General features: G+C 34.0%; 1 protein-coding gene across 26 annotated transcripts in view; it reads right to left on the bottom strand.

The window, feature by feature from the left end:
- Positions 1–19,024, bottom strand: part of Ptprq_4 (phosphatidylinositol phosphatase PTPRQ) — a 474,745-nt gene that overhangs the window by 339,277 nt on the left and 116,444 nt on the right. The window contains exon 2 of one of the 26 annotated variants that reach the window (XM_054235197.1): positions 14,861–14,991. The exons of the other annotated variants lie outside the window; for them this stretch is intronic. The gene's annotated coding sequence lies outside the window, so the exon portion shown is untranslated. The remainder of the gene's footprint in view (positions 1–14,860; positions 14,992–19,024) is intronic. 26 annotated transcript variants of the gene reach the window in all.

A 19,024-nucleotide genomic window follows, 5' to 3' on the forward strand; every position in this document is an offset into this window, starting at 1 on the left:
TGTATAAGCCTCATTTCGTGAGTCTTTGCAAGTTTGGTTATTTCGTTTACTACTGAATTCACACCAAGATCAAAGTGAAGGTCAGCAGATCTAACATACCAAGGAGCATTAACTATACTTCTTAGTACCTTATTTTGGACGCGCTGAATGCAAGCAATACAGTTTTGAGTTGAGCAACCCCATAGTTGAGCTCCATAGGCCCAAATTGGCTTTAGTACTTAATTATATATAAACAGCTTGTTTGAGATTGAAAGCGTGGATCTCCTACCGACCAGATGGTAAAACTTAGCAAATTTTAAATCAAGCTCGCACCTTTTTTTCTTGACATGCTCTTTCCAGCGAAGCTTAGCATCTAGGGTGATTCCTAGGTACTTAGCATTATTGTGATGTGGTATAGGAGTACCATTTATATAAATAGGATGGTATGATGGTTTTTTTTAAGTAAAGTCTACGTGCATTGATTTGGAATCGTTTAATTTAATGCGCCACTTGGAAGCCCATTTAGTAATTGCATTGACTGCTGTTTGCACTCGAAGGGTAGATATTGAGATTGACTCTCCTGCTGCTAACAGGGCTGTGTCATCCGCAAATGTCGCTGTCACATAACTTGAGTCAGTGGATATATCACTTGTAAAAAGCAAGTAAAGCATTGACCCCAACACGCTTCCCTGTGGAACACCTGCTTCTATCGGTTGCAAATTTGTGTATACATCCTCTTGAAGGCCACAGAACAAACGTTCTTTTTATCCATTGTATTTTCAACGAAATTAACGATTCGGTGTACCTGGTCAATTGTTGAATGATGATCACGAAAGCCAAACTGATGTACTGGTATAAGGTGTAATCGATCCATTATTGATTTGAGCCTCTTTATGAGAACATTCTCGAAGACTTTCGATAGAGATGGCAGCAGCGATATTGGCCTGTAAGATGTGACAAATGGTTTACCCGGCTTAGGTATCATAATAACTTCAGATACTTTCCAAAGCGAGTATCTTAAGTATAATGCACTGTTCACAATGTTTACACTTGTGGAGAAATTGTCGGAATCGGACTATAACTTTTCAAGGCCCCAGATATCGAACATGAAGAACTCAGTACCTAAGTGTAATTATTCATCGAAAATATGGGTAAATCTCTCTGATAATTTAATGTAATTCAGATTAAATTGATTTCTTCTGATAGTGTGTCTCTGTTCCAAAAATTATTAAAATCTCTATATACATAATTTTAGGTTTTTCAAAAATACGGTGAGGTTTATTCCGCATATATGTATTGGTTAATATGTGAGATATCTTAGCAAAATTGAGTGATCATATAGTATTGTATATTAGTGTGCCTTGCTGGTGAAAATGAATGAAATCGGTTCAAATTACCTCAGCCCTCATATACTATATATGACGATTTTCGCTATTCTATTAAACTTTATTCCGAATTTATGGGTAAAAATGTATGTTATCTTAATAAAATTTCTTAAATAATTTGCGAGAGTATAAAATGTTCGGTTGCGCCCGAACTTAGCCTTTCCTTACTTGTTCAATTTTAAAAATGAATGGTTCGTAAAATGTTTTCCGAACAACATCAATATTTCTGTCGTTTCGAATAACTTCCAATTCATTTTCATTTCGGACAACAAACATACATCAATATTTCAGTCGTTTAGAATAACTTTCAATTCATTTTTACTTTTGGAAAGACCAGTGGCGTTCATAGCATTATTTTCAAAGAGTTACTGTTAATCAATAAATTGTATATGGTATTCAAGAGCGCTGAGCCGCTCATTTATGGACTTAAATAATTTTTCTTGTTCGTTTAGTTTATCCAGAATTTGGGATAACGGACTACTTTTTTGAACTGTATTTGTCTGACCTTGCTTACCATTTGCGCAAATGTAAGTTTAGAAGTTGATGGGAGGGGGTTTTTCGCCTGAGCATTGACATTCTCCTCAACTTTTGCAAACGACACAACCACGGTAGCTTGCAGGATGAGAATCGCCGCAGTTGCAACATTTGGCAGGATCTTTTTCGGCTTTGGTGCATTCAGTTGTAAGATGTTTGCCTCCACATTTCACACATCTCGATCGAATACTACTAAAAACATATCTAGCGGTTCTTTAGTCTTCCAATTAAGTTTGTTAATTGCATTTAACACATTAAAGCCTTGTTCTTTAAGGTCGTTCAAGATGGATTAAATTTGTTATCATTACCTTTATTGGCCTTTTGTGTTTGCTCTCATAGCTAAACCAAGGTATATTTTCGTTTGACAAGATCAAATGTATTTGGTTTGTAGGCACCGTTACTCAAAAGCTTTATTAAAAATTTATTTTTTGTTAGAGCGGTAATATTCGAATGTAATTTATTAAAATCTTTAACATCGTTTATTTTATTATTAATGGCCGCATTTTCATTATTTTTATTATCCAAAGGGCTATTAATTTTTGAGGAACTATCAGCTTTACATTTTTTGAAGAGCGCTTCTTTTTGTGTATCCACTCAGTTTCTTTAGTTAGTTCATCTTCATTCGTATTGTATACTTCATCAACGCTTACATTTGATGGTTTTGGTGCTGGTAAGCAGGCTTGCTTATACTGGCTTTCAGTTCTTCGTTTTCTTTTTTTAGTGCTATATTATCTTTGTGTAATTTATTACACATCGCTTCTAAGGTTTTAAGCCTTTCATTTACAATAGAGTTACCCTTTTGTAACTCTTTAATTGTATTTACTCTAAACGTGCTTAGACTATTTCTCGGCGTCATCTCATGTTGAGGTTCAGCCATTTTTTGTTTTTAGCGATTTCCCTGCTGGGTGTTAGCAACCTGTCGTTTGGTCGGTAATGCAGTTGGGAATAAAACTTTTTATGCTGTATTTATTAAACCTGTATGACAGCTGTGATCAGCTGGTAGTTGTAAGAAGAGAACAGCTGATTGTACATATAATCATTTGCTTACGCACGTGTTTAGTACGGCTGTCCGCATCCACAATAACGCTTTGTGTTGTTTTTTTCTCCTTTCTCTTTCTCTTTCTACAAATTGTTTTTATAAACTTTCGGTTCACTAACAAAACGTTTAAGCAATTTTGTTTCCTGTTTTTTACAAGATTCCCCAAACTACAAAAGTGAAGACACATTCAATCCATGCCAGGACTCTGTGTCTTTATTTCAAGCGACGAGCGACATCTGTCAAATATTAAAATACACGCGTTCTTATGGGCACAGTTTTTTTGACAACAGCACGACTACGCGACAACAGGCTTGTAGTTGTCGTTGTCGCCAAATTAGAAATGTGTAGAGCTACCACTAACATGTGAAATGTAAAATTATTCAAAGTTCTCACAAGTATGACGTTATTTTGCCAGCAGAAAAATAAAATAGCTGTGATATGTATATCATTTATAATAACAATCGATTATTTAAAACAAATAAATCGACGATTTTTACATTTTTTGCGTAAATAATTTCACTTTAAACTACATATGTAAATTTTATTGAAGTGAAAGATGTTTGTACGGCAACAATGAAATTGCTGTTTGATATGTCGTTGCCGTCTACAAAATGTTCTAGACGCTGACTTCTAAGCGACATTTGTGATCAGCCGTCGCTTCGTCGTGTCGTGTCGTCGTCTTTGTCTTCAGCACTTCACTTTGACATTAATAAATAAAGTTGCCAAGTTGTAAAAATAAAAGGTATTTGAGAAAATGTTAATTTCACTAACACATGCATATGTACATATGTACATATGTAGGTATTATTCACTATCGAAGGTAAGAAAATGAATATGAATATAAGAAAGAAAAATTAAATTATATGAATATAATTTAGAAAAATTAAGTCACAGATGATATACAGTATTTGTGTAAAGTTTTATTCCGTTATCTTCATCGGTTCCTGTATATATTATAAAGTGAACGAACCAGATGGTATTCAAAATTGAGTTAAATGGGAAGTTGGCGTGCTTGTGAACCGATTTCACCCATTTCATTTCATCCGTGTTGTCAGGGTGTCAAGGGAGTGTTATATATCGTCACATAAAATGCAAAAGGCCGTAACTAACATTTTTAGTATTTTACAGGAGAAGCAAAAAACGTTATAGATTAAAGACTACTTAAAGCTAAATATCCAAATTGTAGATTTAAGCTTAGAAAACAAAGACGGATTTGTTTCTGAAAACCAAATTAATGGGAAAAAAGCAGTTTTTAAGAAATGTTAGTTACAGCCTTTTGCACTCTATTTTTCTGAAACCAAAAAGCCGTAACTACTTAAAAAAAATTGTGTATAAAATGCACTTTATTGTTTACCGCTCTGGGCCCATAACCTGTTTGGTTCATTTATTCAAATAAACTGATGTTACACAACTAATGCACAAAGAAGTAGAAGCTTAAAGTAAAAGAGAATAGGATAACGAAAAATAGTGATGTGAAGTGTTGCCATATCAAACTTTATTCCCAACAAGTTTTAATGTTCAGCCTAAGCTACTATCATAATTATAATTCATAATTGGTTATATCGCCTTAGACATTAATAACAGCCTCCTATCTGGTTGAAATAGTTTCAACCCAATTGCGCGCTAAGTTAATTGTTAATTGACCAGATTTTGGTATTTTCGGCATTTTCGCTTATTAATTAACGAAAGTCCAAACATTTTTACAAAAGTTTTGGTCAGGGCTGCGCGGAGGCCAACTTGATTTGCTTCACTTAAAAGTTTTGTAGGTAACGATTATTTATGATTTGGAGCATTGTATTGTTGTAAACTCCAGATAATAGTTGGAAAAGGCCGACTGACCATTACAATGGAATGGTCAGGTGAATTCTGATATATCCGGATGATTTTGCTAAATGCTAAATTAGTACCAGATCCCAAAACTGAAGTAAGGAAGACTTCCCGAAAAATCATCATGTCACCTCCGACTATGTATAGGACCTGAATTGTATATTTCTTCTTCAGACATTGTAAATGCATAAAGCGTTTACTAAACAAGCTATGGAACTAAACTTCAGCCTTATCTGTTTATGACAGGCTTAAGGATCCAATTTAAGACAAATGAGAGTCACATCGCCTTGTTGGTTTCGGATCTGCCGACCACTTTATAACCACCGTAGGTGTTTATATTAATTACTTTTAATGTCCTGAGCAGCGTACCATCATTAACTATTATTGCAATGTGTTGATTCGATTCTGCGGCAATATTAACCGAACTTATTGTGGAATTTTGTATGACAGTTCCTATTAATCTCCTTCATTCTCTTTGATTTATCACAATTTTCTCTCAGGGTTTCTTGAAATTGTCCCTGCAATTGTTCGTCTCTTTCTTCTTAATTACATTATAAACAGTTAATTACATTCTTAAACAGTACAGCAGTACCGTACATTTACATGCTGTATAAGCCTCATTTCGTGAGACTTTGCAAGTTTGGTTATTTCGTTTACTACTGAATTCACACCAAGATCAAAGTGAAGGTCAGCAGATCTAACATACCAAGGAGCATTAACTATACTTCTTAGTACCTTATTTTGGACGCGCTGAATGCAAGCAATACAGTTTTGAGTTGAGCAACCCCATAGTTGAGCTCCATAGGCCCAAATTGGCTTTAGTACTTAATTATATATAAACAGCTTGTTTGAGATTGAAAGCGTGGATCTCCTACCGACCAGATGGTAAAACTTAGCAAATTTTAAATCAAGCTCGCACCTTTTTTTCTTGACATGCTCTTTCCAGCGAAGCTTAGCATCTAGGGTGATTCCTAGGTACTTAGCATTATTGTGATGTGGTATAGGAGTACCATTTATATAAATAGGATGGTATGATGGTTTTTTTTAAGTAAAGTCTACGTGCATTGATTTGGAATCGTTTAATTTAATGCGCCACTTGGAAGCCCATTTAGTAATTGCATTGACTGCTGTTTGCACTCGAAGGGTAGATATTGAGGTTGACTCTCCTGCTGCTAACAGGGCTGTATCATCCGCAAATGTCGCTGTCACATAACTTGAGTCAGTGGATATATCACTTGTAAAAAGCAAGTAAAGCATTGACCCCAACACGCTTCCCTGTGGAACACCTGCTTCTATCGGTTGCAAATTTGAGTATACATCCTCTTGTTTTATACGAAAGTATCTGTTTTTTAGGTAGGAAGCAATTATTTCGCAATAATGTTTGGGTAACATGCATTTCAGTTTCAGTAGTAGACCCGAATGCCAAACTCTATCAAAAGCCTGAGACACCTCGAAGAAGCCCACAGAACAAACGTTCTTTTTATCCATTGTATTTTCAACGAAATTAACGATTCGGTGTACCTGGTCAATTGTTGAATGATGATCACGAAAGCCAAACTGATGTACTGGTATAAGGTGTAATCGATCCATTATTGATTTGAGCCTCTTTATGAGAACATTCTCGAAGACTTTCGATAGAGATGGCAGCAGCGATATTGGCCTGTAAGATGTGACAAATGGTTTACCCGGCTTAGGTATCATAATAACTTCAGATACTTTCCAAAGCGAGTATCTTAAGTATAATGCACTGTTCACAATGTTTACACTTGTGGAGAAATTGTCGGAATCGGACTATAACTTTTCAAGGCCCCAGATATCGAACATGAAGAACTCAGTACCTAAGTGTAATTATTCATCGAAAATATGGGTAAATCTCTCTGATAATTGAATGTAATTCAGATTAAATTGATTTCTTCTGATAGTGTGTCTCTGTTCCAAAAATTATTAAAATCTCTATATACATAATTTTAGGTTTTTCAAAAATACGGTGAGCTTTATTCCGCATATATGTATTGGTTAATATGTGAGATATCTTAGCAAAATTGAGTGATCATATAGTATTGTATATTAGTGTGCCTTGCTGGTGAAAATGAATGAAATCGGTTCAAATTACCTCAGCCCTCATATACTATATATGACGATTTTCGCTATTCTATTAAACTTTATTCCGAATTTATGGGTAAAAATGTATGTTATCTTAATAAAATTTCTTAAATAATTTGCGAGAGTATAAAATGTTCGGTTGCGCCCGAACTTAGCCTTTCCTTACTTGTTCAATTTTAAAAATTAATGGTTCGTAAAATGTTTTCCGAACAACATCAATATTTCTGTCGTTTAGAATAACTTCCAATTCATTTTCATTTCGGACAACAAACATACATCAATATTTCAGTCGTTTAGAATAACTTTCAATTCATTTTTACTTTTGGAAAGACCATTGGCGTTCATAGCATTATTTTCAAAGAGTTACTGTTAATCAATAAATTGTATATGGTATTCAAGAGCGCTGAGCCGCTCATTTATGGACTTAAATAATTTTTCTTGTTCGTTTAGTTTATCCAGAATTTGGGATAACGGACTACTTTTTTGAACTGTATTTGTCTGACCTTGCTTACCATTTGCGCAAATGTAAGTTTAGAAGTTGATGGGAGGGGGTTTTTCGCCTGAGCATTGACATTCTCCTCAACTGTATTACCATTCTTTTTGTCTCTAATTTTTGCAGTTCTTTTGCAAACGACACAACCACGGTAGCTTGCAGGATGAGAATCGCCGCAGTTGCAACATTTGGCAGGATCTTTTTCGGCTTTGGTGCATTCAGTTGTAAGATGTTTGCCTCCACATTTCACACATCTCGATCGAATACTACTAAAAACATATCTAGCGGTTCTTTAGTCTTCCAATTAAGTTTGTTAATTGCATTTAACACATTAAAGCCTTGTTCTTTAAGGTCGTTCAAGATGGATTAAATTTGTTATCATTACCTTTATTGGCCTTTTGTGTTTGCTCTCATAGCTAAACCAAGGTATATTTTCGTTTGACAAGATCAAATGTATTTGGTTTGAAGGCACCGTTACTCAAAAGCTTTATTAAAAATTTATTTTTTGTTAGAGCGGTAATATTTGAATGTAATTTATTAAAATCTTTAACATCGTTTATTTTAATTGGTGGTGGTCGATGAATTTTGGTATCATTAATGGCCGCATTTTCATTATTTTTATTATCCAAAGGGCTATTAATTTTTGAGGAACTATCAGCTTTACATTTTTTGAAGAGCGCTTCTTTTTGAGTATCCACTCGGTTTCTTTAGTTAGTTCATCTTCATTCGTATTGTATACTTCATCAACGCTTACATTTGATGGTTTTGGTGCTGTACTAGCAGGCTTGCTTATACTGGCTTTCAGTTCTTCGTTTTCTTTTTTTAGTGCTATATTATCTTTGTGTAATTTATTACACATCGCTTCTAAGGTTTTAAGCCTTTCATTTACAAGAGAGTTACCCTTTTGTAACTCTTTAATTGTATTTACTCTAAACGTGCTTAGACTATTTCTCGGCGTCATCTCATGTTGAGGTTCAGCCATTTTTTGTTTTTAGCGATTTCCCTGCTGGGTGTTAGCAACCTGTCGTTTGGTCGGTAATGCAGTTGGGAATAAAACTTTTTATGCTGTATTTATTAAACCTGTATGACAGCTGTGATCAGCTGGTAGTTGTAAGAAGAGAACAGCTGATTGTACATATAATCATTTGCTTACGCACGTGTTTAGTACGGCTGTCCGCATCCACAATAACGCTCTGTGTTGTTTTTTTCTCCTTTCTCTTTCTCTTTCTACAAATTGTTTTTATAAACTTTCGGTTCACTAACAAAACGTTTAAGCAATTTTGTTTCCTGTTTTTTACAAGATTCCCCAAACTACAAAAGTGAAGACACATTCAATCCATGCCAGGACTCTGTGTCTTTATTTCATGCACAAAAAATTCGGTTTCGCATTCAGTTTACCAATGTTATTTAGACTTTTCCACGGCACCGAAAATTGCACTTGCGTTCACTTCAACTGTTCACACTTACTTGTAAATACTTTTAGCACAAAAAAAAAATGTGTAAATACTTTTGACTACTGCGAGTCATCCGTTCATTTGCCCCTTTCTTTGTCATATGTCCAGCTATTTTTATTATCAAACTAACTTCGTTCGCATACACATAGGAGAACAACAACAAGAAGAAGCTTTTTCTGTGAAATTTGTAAAAAAACGTTCGATGTGTGAATAATTTTGACTACTGTATATAAATTATCACTAATTTATGCCAACTTTTTTGATATGAAATAAGGGTATTTTATGTTTGTGAGTATTTTTTTTCATTTGTGTTTGCATCTGAATAATATTGTATATAGCTTTAGCTTAATATTAAAAATTTTGGACACCTATTTTTTTTCTATGAAATAATGAAAATACAGTGTCAAGTGCTGAACACAAAGACGACGACACGACACGACGTAGCGACGGCTGATCACAAATGTCGCTTTGAAGCCAGCGCCTTGAACATTTTGAAGACGGCAGCGACATATCAAACTGCAATTTCATTGTTGCCGTACTAAAACCTTTCATTTCAATAAAATTTACATATTTAGTTTAAAGTGAAATTATTTGTGCAAAAGATGTAAAAATGGTCGATTTGTTTGTTTTAAATAATCGATTGTTATTATAAATGATATATCAAAGTTATTTTACGTTTCTGCTGGCAAAATAACGTCATACTTGTTAGAACTTTGAATAATTTTACATTTCACATATTAGTGGCAGCTCTATAGCGGCCATTGTCGTCGGCAAAATTAGAAACAGTTCTAATTTGGCGACAGCGAAGACTTCAACCCTTTTGTCGTGAAGTCGTGCTGTTGTCAAAAAATCTGTGCCCATAAGAACGCGTGTATTTTAATATTTGACAGTTGTCGCTCGTCGCTTGTCGTCTTTTATATGTTCAGCACATAACTTCCATAACTCGAAGATATCCATAACTTGAATTTTTGAGTTGGCAATAGTGTTTAGAAACCAAATTTCATACAAATTTCCTTCCATAACTCGAACTTCTTTAACTCGAAGTTCTCCACAACACGGACTCTTGAAGTGGCAATATAAGTCAAATTTCATACAAATTCCCTTCCATAAATCGAACTTTTCGACCATGACATAATACAAAATTTAAAATTTTACTATGGAGGCAGAACTTTAAAGGAGTCCCTCTATTTCGTACAGAGTCGAACAAAAACTACGATTTTACACTTATGGATTGCATAAATCATGTCACAAGGGCATGGGATACATACATACATTCATCAAGAGCCAAACAATAGCAAACTGCAACCAACAAAATTACAAAATAGATGTTTTAACGTATGAACGTAAAACTTTATGCGAAGTAATTATGTATATAAATATAACTGTTTGTTGTTTGTTTTAATGAAAATTCTATAACTCGAAGTTTTTTTGTGGATTATGGTGATTTGAGTTAGAGAAGTTCCACTGTATACCAATTGGTTAAATTTCTCGTTAACTCATTTGCATAACAAATCTTATTTCCAATTAGTACTGTATCCATTTAGATCTGTGCAATTCGAAACATGAATATATGCTAGAATATTTCCAGAAGAACACGTTTTGGCTTTTTTTTTTTAAATATCCCGTTCATTTCTCATGAATTCGTTCTTCGAATTGTGCTTGCATTTTGCAAAGAATTCATTGACAATTGGTTTTTTGTTGTTTTTGTTTTTACTTTTGTTGTTTTTTTTAACATATTCTGTTACTAGATATCTCTTATAATATTACTGTAAAAGAAAAATCATAAAAAACTAAACCTTTGTTAAAGAAATTTAATGTCAAAGTTTATTTTTTGTATCGATTTGCATTTTGCAAAGAATTAGTTGACAAACTGTATGTACATATGTCTTTTATAATATATTGAAAAACATTTGGAATGTAATTTTGATTTAGTTTGGTTGTTATGTTTAGCTTCAGAAAAGTTCCTTGGGGACTAGGAAAGCTAAACGTTGTTCTTTAATGGCAAAAATTTGCTAAGCTGTAATCGTATGCAATATATAGAAAACAATTTCGTGAAAGTTACCCTCATTATTTTCATTTTTTTTCAAAATAAATATAGAAACGCCTCAATAACGCGAGCCATTAACGTGTACATATTTTTCCTCATTGTATAGAAATAACGACAAAAGTAATATAATTATGTACATATCTCAACAAATTCGGTTTCAACTACCCACAACGAGATATGTACATACATACATATGTATATTATTTGTAAAGAGCACTGTCAACAGCATTTTACATCTTAACAATTTATAAAGAAAAACGCTTTTTATTTTAGACACAGAATACGAAATGCTTGATAAATGTCAAATTAGAAATTTGTTGAATTTTAAACATGAATCTGTCATTTTGTTTGTTGCAGTTTGCTATTGTTTGGCCTTTGGCGACTGTGTGCTCTGGTCGAAAAGTTCAAAGTTCGATGCACTTCAGCTTCATGTGCTGACGACAAGCGACGAGCGACATCTGTCAAATATTAAAATACACGCGTTCTTATGGTCACAGTTTTTTTTGACAACGCACGACTACGCGACAACAGGCTTGTAGTTGTCGTTGTCGCCAAATTAGAAATGTGTAGAGCTACCACTAACATGTGAAATGTAAAATTATTCAAAGTTCTCACAAGTATGACGTTATTTTGCCAGCAGAAAAATAAAATAGCTGTGATATGTATATCATTTATAATAACAATCGATTATTTAAAACAAATAAATCGACGATTTTTCAATTTTTTGCGTAAATAATTTCACATTAAACTACATATGTAAATTTTATTGAAGTGAAAGATGTTTGTACGGCAACAATGAAATTGCTGTTTGATATGTCGTTGCCGTCTACAAAATGTTCTAGACGCTGACTTCTAAGCGACATTTGTGATCAGCCGTCGCTTCGTCGTGTCGTGTCGTCGTCTTTGTCTTCAGCACTTCACTTTGACATTAATAAATAAAGTTGCCAAGTTGTAAAAATAAAAGGTATTTGAGAAAATGTTAATTTCACTAACACATGCATATGTACATATGTACATATGTAGGTATTATTCACTATCGAAGGTAAGAAAATGGATATGAATATAAGAAAGAAAAATTAAATTATATGAATATAATTTAGAAAAATTAAGTCACAGATGATATACAGTATTTGTGTAAAGTTTTATTCCGTTATCTTCATCGGTTCCTGTATATATTATAAAGTGAACGAACCAGATGGTATTCAAAAATGAGTTAAATGGGAAGTTGGCGTGCTTGTGAACCGATTTCACCCATTTCATTTCATCCGTGTTGTCAGGGTGTCAAGGGAGTGTTATATATCGTCACATAAAATGCAAAAGGCCGTAACTAACATTTTTAGTATTTTACAGGAGAAGCAAAAAACGTTATAGATTAAAGACTACTTAAAGCTAAATATCCAAATTGTAGATTTAAGCTTAGAAAACAAAGACGGATTTGTTTCTGAAAACCAAATTAATGGGAAAAAAACAGTTTTTAAGAAATGTTAGTTACAGCCTTTTGCACTCTATTTTTCTGAAACCAAAAAGCCGTAACTACTTGAAAAAAATTGTGTATAAAATGAAAGCAATGGTTTAAATAAGAAAATGTGCTTTTAGGCTGTAATTAAAAAAGTTTTTAGAAAGTTATGTCTTTTTGTATCTATTTATTGTAAGTATTTTAACACAAAAGAAATAATTTAATTAAACATTTAATTCGAGAAAATAAAATAAAATTAAACTGGTTAAGAAAAACAAAATAATTCATTTGAAAACAGCAAAACCTGCAATGCAAATAGCAAATTAGAATAGGTTTAAGATGTGAAGGGTATATTATCATAAAAGCTGTGGCAGTCAGCCGGAAGTAAAAATTTAAGTTCCTGCAGGTGTTCCCATTTCTTTTTGGATATTGATATTCTTTCGGTATGTAACTGAGAAGGTTCGATGTCCCTAAATTTTTGTTGTGTACGTTGCACAGTGGGCCAGAAGGTAGGCAAAAGCGGCCAAAACTAAAAAATTGATCAAATTCGTTCGAAAATTCTTACTCGGGAGTTTTCGGGGTCGCTGATTACGAATCTGAAGTTAGTTTTTAAAAATTCAAAATGGCGGATCCAATATGGCGGACGACTTTTTTAAAAAATCATCGAGTTCACTTGCAAATGGTAACTCGGGGTTTTTTGGGGTCGCTGATTACGAATCTGAAGTTAGTTTTTGAAAATTCAAAATGGCGGATCCAATATGGCGGACGAAAAATTAAAAATTCATTGGATTCGCTCGAAAATCGTTAGTCGGGGGTTTTTGGGGTCGCTGAACACGAATCCGTGTTTTTCAAAATTCAAAATGGCGGATCCAATATGGCGGATGACTTTTGTAAAAACTTAACGTATTCGTCTGAAAATAGTTACAAGGGGGTTTTCGGGGTCGCTGATTACTAATCTGAAGTTAGTTTCTAAAAATTCAAAATGGCGGATCCAATATGGCGTATCAAACAATAATAATTTGTAAAAGAATGTAATTGGAACACATATATACATGGGGTGCTTTTTGGTGTGAGTCCCCTTGCCTCTCACAAACAATGATAATTTGTAAAATAATATAATTGAAACATTTATTTACATGGGGTGCTTTTTGGTGAGTCCCCTTGCCTCTCACAAAATAAATACGATTTTTAAAAACGAAATTTTAAAATTCACTTTGAATATTCTCATATTCTTCATCCGTCAATTCAATTTCGTCTAATATTGAATAATCTTCGAACACACTTCTATTAATATGGTCTTCGCCATCATTATCATCATCATCATCGCTGATTGTAATTCTTCGTCCTTGTTTGATTCTGGCGTTGCAAACAACGCTCTAACTTCTGCTGGAATAGTTAATACCTTCTTTTGATTATGTCGCATTTGAAGACTCATGCTAGATATAATTACATCTGAAGTATCCATTACTCTATTAAATACATCAGTTAGATTCGATATTCTATCGTGTTTTCTACTGTGGCATTTTCTAAAATTTTTGTAATCCTTATTTCTAGCTTCAGATGCTTCTTCACCAAGAATTCCAATAGGTAATATACTTGTATTAATAACTTCAGCTCCGTGGACAACTATTTTATGTAGTTCAAGTTCAAGACACTCAGCCAATAATTCTGGGTTTTCGAAAGCTCTACGATCTTTCTTTGTAAACTCCGCCATTTTAAGTATTACAGTTTTACCTTTTTTTTAAATGATTAAATTTGGATATGATTAAATTTGAATATAAGTATTCTAGATTTTATTTTTTCAAACAACATAAGCAGAATATATGATTAGTATATTCGAAAAGACATGTTTTTCAAGTAAATTCAACTGGAAACCGACGGTGGCGCCATCTATCTGTTTGTAGCATATAAATATTATGAACACAATGCATCGAAAGACCAAATATTAATTTTGTCAGTCGAAAATTGACTATACGTAAATATATGTTACCACAAGCCAGTATCGAGCCTATATATGAGTGTCGAAAAATGTTAAGTGCGCGCACGCGAGTGTTTTGCAATATTTCTAATTGAAAAGTGAAAACGGGCAAAAGTGGGCAGGATAAACTTAAAGTATATGAAAAAATGAATCGATTAAAACCTCGGACTTTTTTATATACAGGGGAATCTCGGGGAATCTGCATTCGGCAGCGAGCATAGTCGAAAAATAATATGCACCGGTGAATAACAATCTTGTGTACTATGCTTTATATACAATTTTTTTAAATATTTTTTTCTTGCAACTTATTTCTTTTGCCATACAGACTAAGAAACTAATTCGAATTTTTATGAAATATTTATCAATTTTAAACTATATTCATTATTTTGCGCAAAAAACGTAATCAAATTTTACTGTCGAATTGAAATTCAAAGTACTGCGGAGTTAAAAATATTTTATTAAATGTAACAGAAATTGGCTAAAATCTACTTTGATATGTGTAGATTACTATAAACAAAACAAAAATTTAAAAAAAGATAGTCGAGTTTTGGCCGCTTTTGCCTACCTTCTGGCCCACAGTGCGTTGTGGCAAAACGTTATAATCGTCGTTGATATTTGTTTTATAATAAATTATTCCAGATGGATCATATGCCAAGGCACGGATCATATTAACAGTTGGCTCTCCGGATTTTTTGCCTGTATTGAAGAAAGTCAAAACACAATAACACAATTTGATAAAGAATGAAAGATAATGAAAACAACTGTAATTACGGATAACACAATGTGTCACATTGAAATTGAATCAAAGAGAATGAAAAAAGGGTAGTTACGGCTTTTTGGTTTATGAAATTGTTGATTCTCGCCTATAAAGTCGTTATTTTTGGAAGTATGCATGTAAAATTTGCTGTGTACACGTGTTTCGGTTAAGTACTTCATAATCAATCAAAAAGTCAATCTTGAATTTTTTGTTAGTTACGGCCTTTTGCATTTTAGGTGACGATATTATATATTATGTATATATTTTCATTGAAATCGGTCGAGTAGTTCCTGAGATATGGTTTTTGACACATAAGTGGGCGACGCCACACCCATTTTCCATCTGCCATTTCTTATGTAAAATTTAGTGTATCTGACGTTTTTCGTTAGTGAGTTAACCCACTTTTAGTAATTTTCAACATAACCTTTGTATGGGAGGTGGGCGTGGTTGTTATCCGATTTCTTTCATTTTTGGACTGTGTAAGGAAACGACTGCAGAAAGTTTGGTTTATAATTTTTTTAAGATAAATACAAAAAACCTATTTGTGCCCCTCCCTAATGCGATTCTTTGCACCAAATTTTACTTTCATAACTTTATTTATGGCATAGATATGACACTTTATGTGTTTTCTTTTTTCGCCATTTTGTGGGCGTGGCAGAGGACGGATGTTGTCCATCTTCGAAAACAACCTCCAACCTTGGAATATGTGTTCCAAGTTTCATTAAGATATCTTAATTTTTACTCAAGTTATCGCTTGCACGGACAGACGGACGGACAGACATCCGGATTTCAATTTCACTCGTCATCCTGATCATTAATATATACATAACCCCATATCTAACTCTTTTATTTCTGGGTGATACAAACAACCGTTATATGAACAAAACTTTAATACTCTGTGCAACATGTTGTGAGAGTATAATAAAGGAAATCGGATTGTAACCACACCTACTTCCCATACACTACTAAAAATCTTTTAATTCAGTAAGGAAAAATAACAGAAACCTTAAATTTCATGGTAAAAATGGCACACTTGGCATCCCAATTTTATAGTTTGAAATTGGGCGAAATCGATTCACAGCCACGTTTATTTCCCATATAGAGCCTCAGAGCTTTGGTCTAATATTTTATCGAAAATATCCGTAAATCTTTTAGATATTCAAAAGAAATTCAATTCCTCTAGCCCCTATATACCTTCTTTACAGATTTTCAAACCTACGTTGGATTTTATACCGATGTTGAGAAAGATCGTGAGAAATCTTAGCAAAATTAAGTAATTGTATTGTCTTGAATATACAGTAGCTTGGTGGTGAAAATTAGTGAAATCGGTCTAGCCCCCATATACAATGTATAATGATTTCCGTACTCTAGTGAATTTGTGGTGAATATACGGAACATAGCCCTTCCTTATTTGTTAGTTCCCTCGATTAAAATACTTGCATTTGAATCTGAGATAGTTAATGGTGCGAATTTCTGGATTGCTTTCCGTACAACTCCCTTCGTAGTTTTGATATTCACCACTCTCATTTTTCTGTCTTAACCGGAAGTGGTGTCAATAATTCTGCCAAGGCTTCGTCGATGATGACCTTTTGTCAAATTTCGATGTTGCCTTCCGGTTTCAACCACTTGGAACGTCGTTGTAGGCAAATAATATAGTCGCATGCACATACATCCCAAAAACGCAGCTTCAGCAACGTCCCAGCTGCCTTTGGGTTAAAGCAGATACAGTGTTAATGGTTTCTCTGGCATTGACAACAATGTATTTTTAATCAAGGTATTAGCTGGGGTTACCGCTTCGCTGTCGTTAGCGTCACATGAAAGAGGTATTAGCGGACGCGAATTCAATTGATCCGTTTTTGAGTAAAATGGATTTCATAGATTTTATGCCGCCTCCCATAAACCTCCAAAATGCGGAGCGCGAGAAGGAATTAATCATATCTCGCAACCAGTTTTGGTGCTATTACTAGTGATGACATCAATTGTTGCTTTCCTGAAAAATATTTCATGAAGATCCTTTGGCTTTGAGCACCGACAAAATTTGCGGCGTTATCGCAGTATATGCGTTGATACATGTATATCATATATGACTTTTGGCGAGAAACATAGGAATGTGGCTAGGTGCGTTTTGTATCGATCTATGAAGATTGTCCATAATTTTAACTATTAATTTAGATTAGTAATGGAAGCAAATCACGCAATTTTGAACAATTTTGCTTATGATTTCGCGGGCATTTAAAACCCATACTTGTTCACGCAACAAACATAAAAACCTTTGGGCCAAAATATATATGTATAAGTGCTTGCGTTTTAGATGCTCTATGTGCAATGTTGTGAATCGATGATCTTTTGGCAAAGTGCTGGGAATTTTGCATCGAAAGGGATGTGTTTTCGACAAATTACCACCGACTCTAAGTATGGAAACGGTGACTCCGTTAAGTTTCATGTCATGTAAAAAAGGTTTCAACTTCTGTATGGATGTTTTCACTTGTTGTTTTTGTAGTTACTCTAGTGGTAGTATTGTGAAATGGTGTAAGTTCTATGTTAACTGCAACATGTTCGCAACTATTCGAAGTAATCGGTAGTACGAGGAAATAGAAATGTTAATATTCGCTAATAAATTCAAATTTATCCCGTATGTAAATTAGGGCTGCAGATAATATCGATCTGTGCATATGTCCTTTCCATAAACAATTGATGCAAACACCTGCTTACTTGACGCAATCAAAACGCATCCTAGTTTGTGTTGACAAAAAACTTACAGTTTTCTTACCGTATACCATCCCGCTGAGTTAACTGTGAGTTTTCCCCTTTTTAAAGAGTTTCCAAGTACTTAGTGTGCCGATTCAACCGTTTGTAGCATTCGTTCCATGATGGCAAGTTATCAAACTCTTACTTTTGTTTAAAAGGATATGAATTAGTATTGAGTTCATTATATCGCTTTCTAAGATCAACGAGTAATGAGCCTCGGAGCGCTGCAACAGTGTCGTTAATATTATATAGACTGGATGCTTCAGACTTTTTCACTACCGGAATGTTGAAAAGAGATGTAATGTAATTTTGAAAAAATTGGAAAAAAATCATTATTGTCGTACCTCGATTACCTGAAAAAATTTGATTACGCTAAAGACTGGTCAAAAATCTGTAATCGGAATTCGAGAACATGGGTAGCGACATCGTTTTTCAGAAGCTATTCGTTGCTTCATACTATGTAGGTTACGAAGGATGGTTGAGCGAGGTTTGATTAGTGAGGACAAAGTCGTTTGCTCTTCTTCAGCCGTGTTAAGCTTCATTGTTATCAGGCATTTTAAAGCACAAAATAAAATGCAGATGCTCAGTATCCAACGACAACGTGATGTAAAAGTCTAGAATAAGTGCAATGAAAGTGGAACGCGTTGACGAACTGTCTGTTAGTTCGACAAGTGAAAGGCCAATTTGGATTACACCGACAGCTAGATCTGCAAAACTATCCTTGACACTATCGATAGCAGAGATAAAGAGATGTACAACTCTCATCTCATTAGAATTGAGCGCGCAATATCAAACGTCAAAACCTCCTCGACTTTGACAGTTGACTGGATGGAGGAGGTTTTGACGTTTCGCAATTGGAAAAAGAGGGACGACCAGATTGAAAACCCTCACAATTAATATACGAATGGAGATATTTCTTATTTTTTCTCTCACTTTGTAACGGCCATGTACAGCTATTTATAAGAATAAAAAAAGAAAACCAAAAAGCAGCTTGTGGAAGGGCAATTTTATATCTTTCCAAACGGATCTCGAACGGTGAGTAATACATAAAACGTTAGATAGTGCAAAAAGTGTTTTAAATATAAATATATTATAAATAAGTAAGGAAGGGCTAAGTTCAGGTGTCATCGAACATTTTATGCTCTCGCATTTATTTATTTAATTTTATTAATATAACCCACAATTTAAAGTTCAAAAAACAAGGAAAACATAAATGTCTTAATT

This window comes from Zeugodacus cucurbitae, chromosome 6 (assembly GCF_028554725.1).
Source record: "Zeugodacus cucurbitae isolate PBARC_wt_2022May chromosome 6, idZeuCucr1.2, whole genome shotgun sequence".
NCBI classification, from domain to species: domain Eukaryota; kingdom Metazoa; phylum Arthropoda; class Insecta; order Diptera; family Tephritidae; genus Zeugodacus; species Zeugodacus cucurbitae.